Source organism: Somniosus microcephalus, unplaced genomic scaffold (genome assembly GCF_052327205.1).
Source record: "Somniosus microcephalus isolate GS21.2 unplaced genomic scaffold, FLI_Smic_1.0 unresolved_chr1, whole genome shotgun sequence".
NCBI lineage: Eukaryota > Metazoa > Chordata > Chondrichthyes > Squaliformes > Somniosidae > Somniosus > Somniosus microcephalus.
The window spans coordinates 54,370,413-54,383,678 of NW_028225179.1; the positions used below are offsets into that span (position 1 = coordinate 54,370,413).

Consider the following 13,266-nt stretch of genomic DNA (forward strand, 5'->3'; position numbering starts at 1 on the left):
CTTCATTGGAACAATGCAGGAAGCCGAGGATGGAGAGGTCAGAGTGGGAGTGTAGTGGAGAATTAAAGTGACAGGCGACCGGCAGCTCAGGGTCACGCTTGCGGACTGAACGGAGGTGTTCTGCAAAGCGGTCACCCAACCTGTGTTTGGTCTCCACAATGTAGAGGAGACCACATCCTGAGCAGTGAATACAGTACACTAAATTGAAAGAAGTACAAGTAAATCGCTGTTTCACCTGGAAGAGTGGGAATAAATGGGTTATTTTCAGATTAGCAGGCTGTAACTAGTGGGGTGCTGCAAGGATCACTGCTTGGGACTCAACTATTTACAATCTATATCAATGAATTAGATGAGGGGACCGAGTGTTATGTGTTTAAGTTTGCTTATGACACAAAGCCAGGTGGGAAAGTAAGCTGTGAGGAGGACACAAGGAGGCTGTAAAGAACATAAGGGCATAAGAAATAGGAGCAGTAGTCGGCCATTTGACCCTTCGAGCCTGCTCCGCCATTCAATAAGATTATAGCTGATCTTCTCCCTCATCTCCACTTTCCTGCACTATCCCCATATCCCTAGATTCCCTTAATATTCAAAAATCTATCGATCACTGTCTCAACAACTGAGCCTCCACAGCCCTCTGGGGTAGCGAATTCCAAAGATTCACCACCCTCTGAGTGAAGAAATTTCTCATCTCAATCCTAAATAACCGACCCCTTATTCTGAGACTGTGACCCCTGGTTCTGGACTCCCCAGCCAGGGGAAACATCCTCCCTGCATCTACCCTGTCAAGCCCTGTAAGAATTGTGTATGTTTCAATGAGATCACCTCTCATTCTCATCACAACCATCTGCAGCTGCTTCATCAATGACCTTCCCTCCAACATAAGGTCAGAAATGGGGATGTTCGCTGAAGACTGCACAGTGTTCAGTGCCATTCACAACTCCTCAGATAATGAGGCAGTCCATGCCCGCATGTAACAAGACCTACTCCTGCTCCTACTTCTTATGTTCTTATGTTCTTATGACCTGTTCGACATTCAGGCTTGGGCTGATAAGTGGCAGGCAACATTCGCGCCACAGAAATGCCAGGCACTCCAACAAGCGAGAGTCTGACCACCTCCCCATGACATTCAATGGCATTACCATCGCCGAACCCCCCACTATCAAAATCCTGGGGGTCACCATTAACCAGAAACTTAACTAGACCAGCCACATAAATACTGTGGCAACAAGAGCAGGTCAGAGGCTGGGTATTCTGCGGTGAGTGTCTCATCTCCTGACTCCCTAATTTCTTTCCACCATCTACAAGGCACAAGTCAGGAGTGTGACGGAATACTCTCCACTTGCCTGGAGGAGTGCAGCTCCAACAACACTCAAGAAGCTCGACACCATCCAGGACACAGCAGCCCGCTTGATTGGCACCCCATCCACCACCTTAAACATTCACTTCCTCCACCACCGGCGCACCGTGGCTGCAGTGTGTACCATCTACAAGGTGCACTGCAGCAACTCGTCAAGGCTTCTTCGGCAGCACCTTCCAAACCCGCAACCTCTTCCACCTAGGACAAGGGCAGCAGACGCATGGGAACACCACCACCTCCAAGTTCCCCTCCAAGTCACACACCATCCTGACTTGGAAGAATATCATCGATCCTTCATCGTCACTGGGTCAAAATCCTGAAACTCCCTCCCCAACAGCACTGTGGGAGAACCTTCACCACACGGACTGCAGCGTTTCAAGAATTCGGCTCACCACCACCTTCTCAAGGGCAACTAGGGATGGGCAATAAATGCTGGCCTTGCCAGCGATGCCCAGATCCCATAACACAAATTTTTAAAAAATGATTCTAAACTCTAGAGAATACAGGCCTAGTCTACTCAATCTCTCCTCATAGGGCAACCCCCATCCCAGGAACCAGTCTGGTGAACTTTCGTTGTACTCTATGGTAAGTATATCCTTCCTTAGGTAAGGAGACCAAAACTGTACACAGTACTCCAGGTGTGGTCTCACCAGGGCCCTATATAATTGCAGTAAGACATCTTTACTCTTATACTCAAATCCTCTTGTAATAAAGGCCAATACACCATTTCATTTCCTAATTGCTTGCTGTACCTGCATGTTAACTTTTAGTGATTCGTGTACAAGAAGACCCAGGTCCCTCTGAACACCAACATTTCCCAATCTCTCACCATATAAAAAATACTCTGCTTTTCTATTTTTCTTACCAAAGTGGATAACTTCACATTTCACCACGTTATATTCCGGGCCCCTCACTGACGATCAAACCCGCAGCTTCTGCCCCGCAGGACAGACACGTCACAACCAACGGGACAATGGTTACTGACGTCACACAGCCCGGGTTGTCGACGTCACACAGGCAGCGGTGCCGGTTTGCCAACGTCACACAGCCGCCCTTTCCGATTTACATGAGGTCACTGGCGCTGAGGTGGTTTATCGGCCGCGCGGATGCAAATCGATCGCAACGCTATCACGACCGGCCCCGCCTCCGTCTGAGAATGTGGGCGGCTCGCGTGCAGCTGTGCCGGGCCCCGATTGGTGGGCGCGCTGTCAATCAGCTGTCTTCACCCAATAGCAGTGACTGAGCGCGCTCTGAGGCCGCACTGCGCATGTTCCAGGTCGGAGGCGGCTGGCGAACGAAACATAATGGCGGAAAGTGAATCCGAGAGAGTGAAGCCGTAATGGATTGACCGGAGGATCAACACCGGCACCGCCTGGACCCGCGGCCTTGGGAGCTGAGGGTGAGTGTCCCGGGGTTGAGCCGCTGCTCGGAGTAGCCCAGGGAGGGGATAAGCGGGGCTGAGAGTGAGCCGGACCCTCATCTTCCCTAAAGTGCGGGGCCCAGACTCGGCTCTCAGACTCCAGCTGGGACTGAAGCAGAGTTTGATCCAGGCTCAGCACAGCGGCCGGACTCTTGTCCTCTCCCTCCGCCCGCCTCTGTCTGGAAAGCCCCGGATCCCCAGCACAGACATTATTCTCCGCTTTGTTCACCGGTGCCGCCACCTTCCGAGATTTGAGCACCAACACCCCCGGCTCTCTCTCATAGAAACAATATAGAAATATATAGAAGATAGGAGGAGGAGTCAGCCATTCAGCCCCTCGAGCCTGCTCTGCCATTCAATGAGATCACGGCTGATCATCCAAATTCAGTACCCGGTCCCTGCTTTCTCCCCATACCCCTTGATCCCTTTAGCCTTAAGAAATATATCTAACTCCTTTCTTGAATATATTTAATGAATTGGCCTCTACTGCCTTCTGTGTTAGAGAATTCCACAGGTTCACCACTCTCTGGGTGAAGAAATTCCTCCTCATTTCTGTCCTAAATGGCTTACCCTTTATCCTTAAACGGTGACCCCTGGTTCTGGACTCCCCGACCATCGGGAACATCCTTCCTACATCTAGTCTGTCCAGTCCTGATAGAATTTTATAAGTTTCAATGAGATCCCTTCTCATTCTTCTAAACTCCAGTGAGTATAAGCCCAATTGACCAAATCTCTCCTCATACATCATTCCTGCCATCCCAGGTATCAGTTTGGTGAATCTTTGTTGCACTCCCTCCATGGCAAGAACATACTTCCTCAGATAAGGTGACCAAAACTGCACACAATACTCAAGGTGTGGTCTCACCAAGGCCCTGTACAACTGCAGCAAGACATCCTCGTTCTTGTACTCGAACCCTCTCGCTACGAAGGCCAGCATACCATTTGCCGCCTTAACCGCCTGCTGCACCTGCATGCTTACCTTCAGCGACTGGTGCACAAGGACACCCAGGTCTCGTTGCACGCCCCCTTCTCCAAATCTATTGCCGTTCAGATAATCTGCCTTCCTGTTTTTGCCACCAAAGTGGATAACCTCATATTTATCCACATTATACTGCATCTGCCATGCTTCTGCCCAATCATCCAACCTGTCCAAATCATACTGGAGTTTCTCTGCATCCTCCTCACAGCACACACGCCCACCCAGCTTTGTGTCATCTGCGAACTTGGAGATATTACATCTAGTTCTCTCGTCTAGATCATTTATATATATTGTGAACAGCTGGGGTCCTAGGACCGATCCCTGCGGTACCCCACTACTCACTGCCTGCCACTCGGGAAAAAGACCCGTTTATTCCAATTCTTTGTTTCCTGTCTGCCAACCAGTTCTCTATCCAAGTCAGTACCTTGCCCCCAATCCCATGTGCCCTAACTTTACAAGGTAATCTCCTATGCGGGACCTTATCGAAAGCCTTCTGAAAGTCCAAATACACCACATCCACTGGTTCTCCCTTATCTATTCTACCAGTTACATCCTCAAAAACTTCCAGTAGATTAGTCAAGTACGATTTACCTTTTGTAAGTCCATGTTGACTTTGTCCGATCCTGTCACTGTTTTCCTAGTGCTCTGCTATTACATCTTTTATAATGGACTCTAGCATTTTCCCCACTACCGATATCAGGCTTACTGGTCTATAATTCCCCGTTTTCTCTCTACCACCTTTTTTGAATAGTGGGGTAACATTAGCTACCCTCCAATCCATGGGAACTGTTCCAGAGTCTATTGAATTTTGGAAGATGACCAGCAATGCATCTACTATGTCTAGGGCCACTTCGTTAAGTACCCTAGGATGTAGATTATCAGGCCCTGGGGATTTATCGGCCTTCAATCCCGTCAATTTCCCTTACACCATTTCCCTACCAATACTGATTTCTTTTAGTTCCTCTCATTAGACCCTATGTTCCCTGACATCTCTGGGAGGTTATTTGTGCCCTCCTTTGTGAAGACAGAACCAAAGTATGTATTTAATTGGTCTGCCATTTCTTCGTTCCCTATTATAAATTCCCCTGATTCTGAGTGCAAGGGACCTACGCTTGACTTAACCAATCTTTTTCTCTGCAGATATCTATAGAAGCTTTTACAGTCAGTTTTTATGTTCCCTGCAAGCTTGCTCTCATACTCTATTTTCCCCCTCTTAATTAATCCCTTTGTCCTCCTTTGCTGAATCCTAAACTGCTCCCAATCCTCAGGTTTACTGCTTTTTATGGCCAATTTATATGTCCTCTCCTTGGATCCTATGCTATTGTTGTAGGAAAAATGATTCCTCGGAAACTAGACTTTCAGTAAGAGAGACAACTTTATTAAATGACAGAGCTCTGGGAGAAGCGTCTGCAACCACGCGGTCTGCAAGAGCACCTTCTCCCCGATTGTACTACGTGCCGAGCTTATATACAATTCCAAGAAGTTGGTTTTAGATCATTTACATTCATCCAATCAATTCGTTTATTAGCGCATATCGTTATTTTCCTCCAGTCAGGAGTTTACACACTTGTGTTGCCAATTCTGCCTCTTCAGGTCTTCGTTCCGTCTTGTTCCCCGGCGGAATGTGATTAGTTCGATAATAGGATACAAGTGATTAGTTCGATGATAGGATACCAGTGAACCTTGTTAGTCCTCAGTGATCCAATTAGTCCCAGACAGGACACGAGACAAACTTTGTTCCAGCCATGCGTAAGCGTGGCATGTCTCAATGTGCAGTGATTCAATTAGTCCCAGTCAACGAATTTGTTGTTTGTGTCTTTTCCAGCAAAATCTTGTCCAGCAATCTTGTCCAGCAAAATTTTATTCTAACAATATCCCTAATTTCCCTTGTTAGCCACAGTTGAGTCACCTTTTCTGTTTTATTTTTATGCCATACAGGGATGAACAAATTCTGTAGTTCTTCCATGCGATCGTTGAATGTTTGCCATTGCTTATCCACCGTCAACCCTTTGAGTAACATTCCCCAATCAATCCTACCCAACTCGTGCCTCATACCATCGTAGTTTCCTTTATTTAAATTCAGGACCCTAGTCTCTGAGTCAACTACTTCATTCTCCATCTTAATGAAAAATTCTATGTCATTATGATTGTTCCGACCCAAGGGGCCTCGCACAACAAGATTGCTAATTAATCCTTTCTCATTACATAATACCCAGTCTAAGATGGCCTGATCTCTAGTTGGTTCCACAACCTATTGGTCCAGGAAACCATCCCGTATGCACTCCAGGAATTCTTCCTCCACACTATTGTTACTAATTTGATTAGCCCAATCTGTATGTAGATTAAAGTCACCCATGATGACTGCTGTGCCCTTATTGCACGCGTCTCTATTTTCCCGTTTAATGCCATCTCCAACCTCCGCATTACTGTTTGGAGGTCTGTATACCACTCCCACTAACGTTTTCTGCCCCTTGGTATTTCTCAGTTCTACCCATACAGATTCCACATCATCAGAGCTAATATCCTTCCTTTCAATTGTGTTAATTACCTTTTTTAACCAGCAATGCTACCCCACCTCCCTTTCCTTTTTGCCTATCTTTCCTGAATATTGAATACCCCTGGATGTTGAGTTCCCAGCCTTGGTCACCCTGGAGCCACGTTTCCGCAATCCCAATCAGATGATATCCGTTTACCTCTATTTGCGCAGCTAATTCATCCACCTTATTACAAATGCTCCTCGCATTAAGACACAAGGCCGTCAGGCTTGGTTTTTTTAACACTCTTACACCTTTTAGAATTATTATTTACTGTGGCCATGTTTGATTTAAGCCCTTGATTTCTCTGACTGCCACGTTTGTTTTTCTCCTTCCTGTCTTTTGCTTCTATCCTTATTTCCCTTTCTTCTGTCTCCCTGCTCAGGTTCCCAACCCACTGCCATTTTAGTTTAAACCCTCCCCGAGAGCACTAGCAAACACTCCTCTTCGGACATCGGTCCCGGTCCTGCCCAGGTTCAAACCGTCCGGTTTGTACTGGTCCCACCTCCCCCAGAACCAGTTCCAATGTCCCAGGAATTTGAATCCCTCCACCTTGCACCATTCCTCTAGCCACATATTCATCTGAAATATCCTTCTATTTCTACGCTGACTAGCACGTGGCACTGGTAGCAATCCTGAGATTACTACCTTTTTGAGGTCTTATTTTTTAATTTATCTCCTAACTCCCTATATTCAGCTTTTAGGACCTCATCCCATTTTTTACCTATATCGTTGGTAGCTGTATGCACCACGACAACTGGCTGTTCACCCTCCCCTTCCAAAATGTTCTGCAGCCGCTCTGAGACATCCTTGACCCTTGCACCAGGGAGGCAACATACTATCCTGGAGTCACGTTTCCGGCTGCAGAAACGTCTTTCTATTCCCCTTACAGTAGAATCCCCTATTACTTTGGCTCTCCGACTCTTTTTCCTCCCGTCCTGTGCAGCAGAACCATCCATGGTGCCAGGAAGTTGGCTGCTGCTGCCTTCCCCTGATAAGCCATCCTCCTCAACAATATCCAAAGCGGTATATCTGTTTGAGAGGGGGATGGTCACAGGGGACCCCTGCACTACCTGCCTGCGCCTACTACTCTGCCTGGTGGTCACCCATTCCCTTCTTGCCTGTGCAGCCTTTACCTGCAGTGTGACCAACTCCCTAAACGTGCTATCCACGACGTCCTCGCATCGCGAATGCTTCAGAATGTATCCACTTGCAGCTCCAGCGCCGCAATGCGGTCTGTCAGTAGCTGCAGCTGGATAAACTTCCCGCACACATGGTCGTCAGGGACACAGGAAGTGTCCCTGATTTCCCACATAGTGCAGGAGGAGCATACCACGGCACAGAGCTCTCCTGCCATGACTTACCCTTTAATTAATTCAAATTAACTTAAATCAAATCAATACCACCAATTAAATGATATACTCAAGGGCCCTTGGTTACTAACACTAGAAACTATAACCACAAAAAATTAAGACCATCTAAACTTTATAAACTATGAACCTTAGCTGTCAAACTAACCTGGCCGTACTCACCCAATCAGCTGCTCCCTCCTGCCCATGTCACGTTTTGAATCGTGACGTGGCTCTGGAACACCGCCGCCGGTCTGAAATTTGTAAGAAAGCCCGCGAAAGTGATTTTAAATACTCACCGGGCCTCGGGTCTCTGGTCTCACCGCTCCCACAACAGCCTCTGTATAGAAAAGCTCGCAAAAGTGAGTTTAAATACTCACCTGGCCTCGGGCCTCTGGTCTCACCGCTCCCTCTGTCCTCGTGCCCCCTTTAAAATCCCCCTGTTTGGCTCCTCTTGTCTCCTCATTCTGCCCCCAGACACTCTGCCCTCCCTCACACTGTCTGTGCTCAATCCCACCGGCCTGTGTCCGCCCATTCCACCGGCCTGTCTGTCCTCCTCACTCTTCACCACACGGCCCAGGCTCGGCTCATCGGCGCGGCGCTCAGTCCCGCCCCGAGCTCACGGCAGCTTCAGGCCGACACAACCGGCATCAGAGCGACAGACAGTTTGATGGGACAGTGTAGGGGGAGCTTTGCTCTGTATGTAACCCATGCTGTACCTGCCCCGGGAGTGTTTGATGGAACAGTGTTCTCTCTCTCTCTCTCTCTCTCTCTCTCTCCCCCGTCTCTGTAATTGGTTATTTTGTAAATTTATCTGACATTTTAGAGCAAGTGACAAGCGATTCCTGCTGATCGCGTATTTCCATATAGGACACAGATGCTTCGGGGGAGCAGAGCTCTCGGTCATGTTGAAATAATGCTCAACAGATTATTGTAGAGACCGCCTAGCAGTGGAAGAAAACTGTCAGCAAAACTATAAAAAGAGTAAAATACATATCCTGGTCATGGGAGATTTTAACTAGACCAAATGATCTGTCAAGAAGAGGTAGGGAAAGCGGAAAAGGGAATGGAGTATTTACAGTGTGTTCAGGATTCCTTTCTTACCCAGTACGTAAGAAGCCCAACCAGAGAGGAATCACTGACGGATCTATAATGGGAAATGAACTAGAGCAGATAAGAGAAGTAAGCTTAGGTGAAAATCTACACTATCGATCACAACATAATAATGATTGAGAAAGACAGGAGTAGTAATAAGATTGTGAACAAGCTGATTTTGTGGTGATGACAATGGAACTCGGGAAGATAAACATGGAACTGAAGAGACAGACAAAGAGAGAGAACAGCAGTGGGAAATATTTAAAAAGGTGATCAGTAGAGTTCAAGAGAAATATATTCCATGACAAAACAAGAACAAACTAGCCAATAATAAAACACCAGGGCTGAATAAAGAGATGAGGGTAAAATGGATACTGATGAAAAATACAGACACCGAGTACAGTGACAATAAAGGAGAGGATGACAAGGGAATTGGAAGAGGCTGGGAAAGAATAAGAAAAACAATTAGGAAGGTGAGAAGGAACTGCAAAATTAAATTATCAAGGAATATAAAAAGAAATAGTAAAGTATTGTACAGGCACATAAATAATAGGAAATTCAGGATAGGGACAGAGCCACTAGAGGATCACAACATAAACCAACAGGTAATGACAGCAAAATGGCAGAAATATTGGATACAAAAGCCTGACCTGCTGAGTATTTGCAGCACCTGACTGGCTGAGTATTTCCAGCATTTTTTGTTTCTGTTTCAGAAATATTGGATAGTTACTTTGCCTCAGTTTTTACCAACTCAACGAAAAAGGTGGACATGACATTGGAAGAAGAGATCAAGACATATAAAATAGAAAGGGTGAAATAATTAATAAACTAGCAAAAGTTAGAGGATAAAACCCCGATACTTAAATAAGCAAGGGAGAGAGAGAGCAGAGGCACCATTATATATACTTGGGAATAGTTAGTGTAATTTCCAAATTTACAGATGACACCAAATTCTGGTGTATAAATACTGAGGAGCACTGTGACAAAATAGAAGATGTTAATAAACTGGCAGGTTGGTGTGTAAATGGCAAATTAATTTCAATATAGATAGATGAGAGCTGCTGCAATTTTGGTAGGAGGGATAAGGAAACATACTCCTTGTAAAGTTAGTGTCTAAATGGGGTAGAGGAGCAAAGGGATCCAGAGGGACAGATGCACAAATCATTAAAAGCAGGTTAACCAGGCCATGAAAATGCAGACAAAGCACTGGGGTTCATTTTTAGAATGATAGATATACAAAGCAGAGCAGGTATTTTAAACGTGTATAGAACCTTGGTTAGACCACACATGGAGTTGTAAAAGCTTCCCCACCACCAAGGTTAAGCTGACTGGCCTGTAATTGCCAGGTTTATCCTTCTCCTTGTTTGAACCAGGGTGTAACATTTGCAATCCTCCGGTCCTTTGGCACCACCCCTGTAATCTAAGGAGGATTGGAAGATTGTGGTCAGCACCAACACAATTTCTACCCTTACTCCCCACAGTAACCTCGGGTGCATCCCATCCGGACCGGGTGACCTATTCACTTTAATTACCGCCAGCCTGTCTGGTACGTCCTCTTCATCTATTGTATCTCATCCAGTATCCCAGCAATCTCCTCGTTTACCATAACTTTGACAAATCCTCGTCCTTAGTTAACGCTGATGCAACGTACTCATTTAGTACCTCAGCCATGCCTTCTGCCTCCACCAGTAGTTCTCCATTTTGGTCCCTAATCGGCCCCACAACTCCTCTGACGACCCTTTTTCTGTTAATATGCCTAAAGAAGACCCTTTGGATTACCGTTATGTAATTCTGTGGTGAATTCTGAAACGACATGGTACAGCACTCGAAACAACCTTCAGCAAGGGGCTGGGTGTCAAAACTCTGACCTTTCACCCCTACCGATCTGAAGGTCTTGTGTAAAATAAATGTGGGGATTTCAAACACAGTCCTTGGTGAGAGGTCAGATTTGTGCCAAACTAGGCCGTTTGACAGTTCAAGATTTCCACTTGGCTTTGTGTGAAGACGTGCTTCCTGACCTCACCCCTGAATGGACTGTTTATAATGTAAATATTATGCCCTCTTGTTCTGGACTCCCACTAGAGGGAAGAGTTTCTCTGTCATTTTGACAAACTTGATTTGAGGCTTTTGACGAGGTAACAGAGGGTGGATGAGGGCTGTTCAGTTGATGCTGTGTATATGGACTTTAAAAAGGCGTTTGAAGAAGTACCACGTAATAGGCTTGTTGGCAAAATTGAAGCCTGTGGGATAAAAGGAGCAGTAGCAGCAGGGATACAAAATTGTCTAAGGGATAGAAAACAGAGAGTTGTGGTGGATGCTGTTTTTTGGACTGGAGGGGGAGGTATTAAGTGGTGGTCCCCGGGGATCAGTACCAGGATAACTGCCGTTTTTGATACATATTCATGACCTGGATTTGGATAAAGGGCACAATTTTGAAATTTGCAGCTGACTCAACTTGGAAGTGTTTAAAACAGTGAGGAAGTTAGTAATAGACTTCAAGAGGATGTAGACAGGCTGGTGGATTGGACGGACACATGGCAGATGAATTGCAACACAGAAAAGTGTGAGGTTATACAGTTTGGGAGGAAGAATGAGAAGAGACAATGCAAGCGAAATGGTACAATTTTGAAAAGGGTGCACGAACACAGACCTGGGGGGATGTTTGTGCACAAATCTTTGGTGGCAAGACAGGTTAACAAAGCAATTGTCGTTAATAAAGCCAATGGGTTCCTGGGCTTTATAAATTGAGGCGTAGAGTACAAAAGCCAGGAATCGATGGTAAACCTGTATAAGACACGAGTTTGGCCTCAGCTGGAGTATTGTGTCCAATTCTGGGCACCACACTAGGAAGGACGTGAAGGCTTTGGAGAAGAGACTTGCTAGAATGGTTTCAGGGATGAGGGATTACAGTTACTTGGATAGACGGAGAAGCTGCGATTGTTCTCCTTAGAGCAGAGAAGGCTAAGAGGAGATTTGATGGAGGTGTTCTAAAATGAAGAATTGTTTAGATAGAGTAAATAGAACAACTTGTATTGATATAGCACCTTTAATGTAGTAAAACGTCCCAAGGTGCTTCGCAGGAGCCGCATAAGAAGATATTGGGGCAGATGACCAAAAGCTTGGTCAAAGAGTTCGGTTTTCAGGAGCGTTTTAAACAGGCCATGAAAATGTAAACACAGCACTGGACTCATTTCTGGAGAGATCGAATTGCAAAGCAGCGAAGTTATGTTAAACTTGTAGATTCTGTTAGAGCCTTGGTTAAACCACACTTGGTGCACTCTGTACAGTTCTAGTCTCCATATTATGAAAAGGATAGAGAGACACTGGAGAAGGTGAAAAAAAGATTGACGAGAATGATACCAGAACTGAGAGGTTCTAAGTACCCAGTGCTGGGGTCTTTTCCTTAGAAAAGTGAAGTCCGAGGGGTTATTTATTAGAGATCTGTATAATTATGAAGGGCTTTGATCAGGTAGATGACGAAGATGTTGCCACTTGTGGTGAATCCAAAACTGGGGGTCAAAAACATAAGATAGTCACCAATAAATCCAGTAAGGAGCTCAGCAGAAACCTCTTTACCCAGAGAGTGGTGAGAATGTGGAACTTGCTGGCGCATGGAGTAGTTGAGGTGAATAGCAGAGTGCCTTTAAGGGGAAGCTGGATAAGTACGAGGTAGAAAGTTATAGACGGATATGATGATAGGGTGAGGTGAAGTAAGGTGGGTGGAGGCTCGTGTGGAACATAAACACTGGCATGGACCTGTTGGGCTGAATGGCCTGTTTCTGTGCAGTAAATACTGTGTAATTCTATGGTGAATTCTGAAGAGACACGGTACAGCTCTCGAAACAATATTCAGCAAGGGGCTGAGGGTCACAGAGGGTCAAAACTCTGACCTTTCACCCCATCCGATCTGAAGGCCTTGTGTACAATGAATGTAGGGAGTTCAAACACCGTCCTTGGTGAGAGGTCAGATTTGTCCCACACTCGGCCCTAAATCGTTAGACTGGCTGTTAGGTGCTGATCAAGTGCCTTCAAAATCCTGTTTAAAACCTCTCTCTCCATCACTGATCTCAATCCACCTACAATCTTAACCCATTCTCTCCTGCTCAGTCTGTTTGTGTCTCTACATGTCTGTGTTTCTGTGTCCCACTATACGTCTGTTTTTGTGTGTGTGTGTATATGTGGGTATGTCTGTGTAGGTGTTTCTGCATGTGTCTCTTGTACTGATGTGTGTGTCTATAAACAGAACCCTACCTAATGAAAATATATCAATCTGAGGCTTGAACTTTTCAATTGAGCTCCAGCATGAACAGCTTTTTTGGGGAAAGTTCCAGATTTCTATTACCCTTTGTGTGAAGAAGTGCTTCCTGACATCACACCTGAACGGCCTAGCTTTAATTTTAAGGTTTTGCCCCTTGTTCTGGACACTCCCACCAGATGAAATAGTATCTCTCGATCATCATAAAACCTCAGTGATCGCATCCTTACTTTTCTATATTCAAGTTTATAAATTCAGGAACAGAAATGGTATGGAG

General features: G+C 45.7%; 1 long non-coding RNA gene across 1 annotated transcript in view; it reads left to right on the forward strand.

Annotated features, from left to right (window-relative positions):
- The first annotated feature begins 2,623 nt into the window (after window positions 1-2,623).
- The window catches only part of LOC147095179 (uncharacterized), a 79,641-nt gene continuing 68,998 nt past the window's right edge, over window positions 2,624-13,266 (forward strand). The window contains exon 1 of the long non-coding RNA XR_015074769.1: window positions 2,624-2,756. This is a non-coding gene — a long non-coding RNA (uncharacterized LOC147095179). The remainder of the gene's footprint in view (window positions 2,757-13,266) is intronic.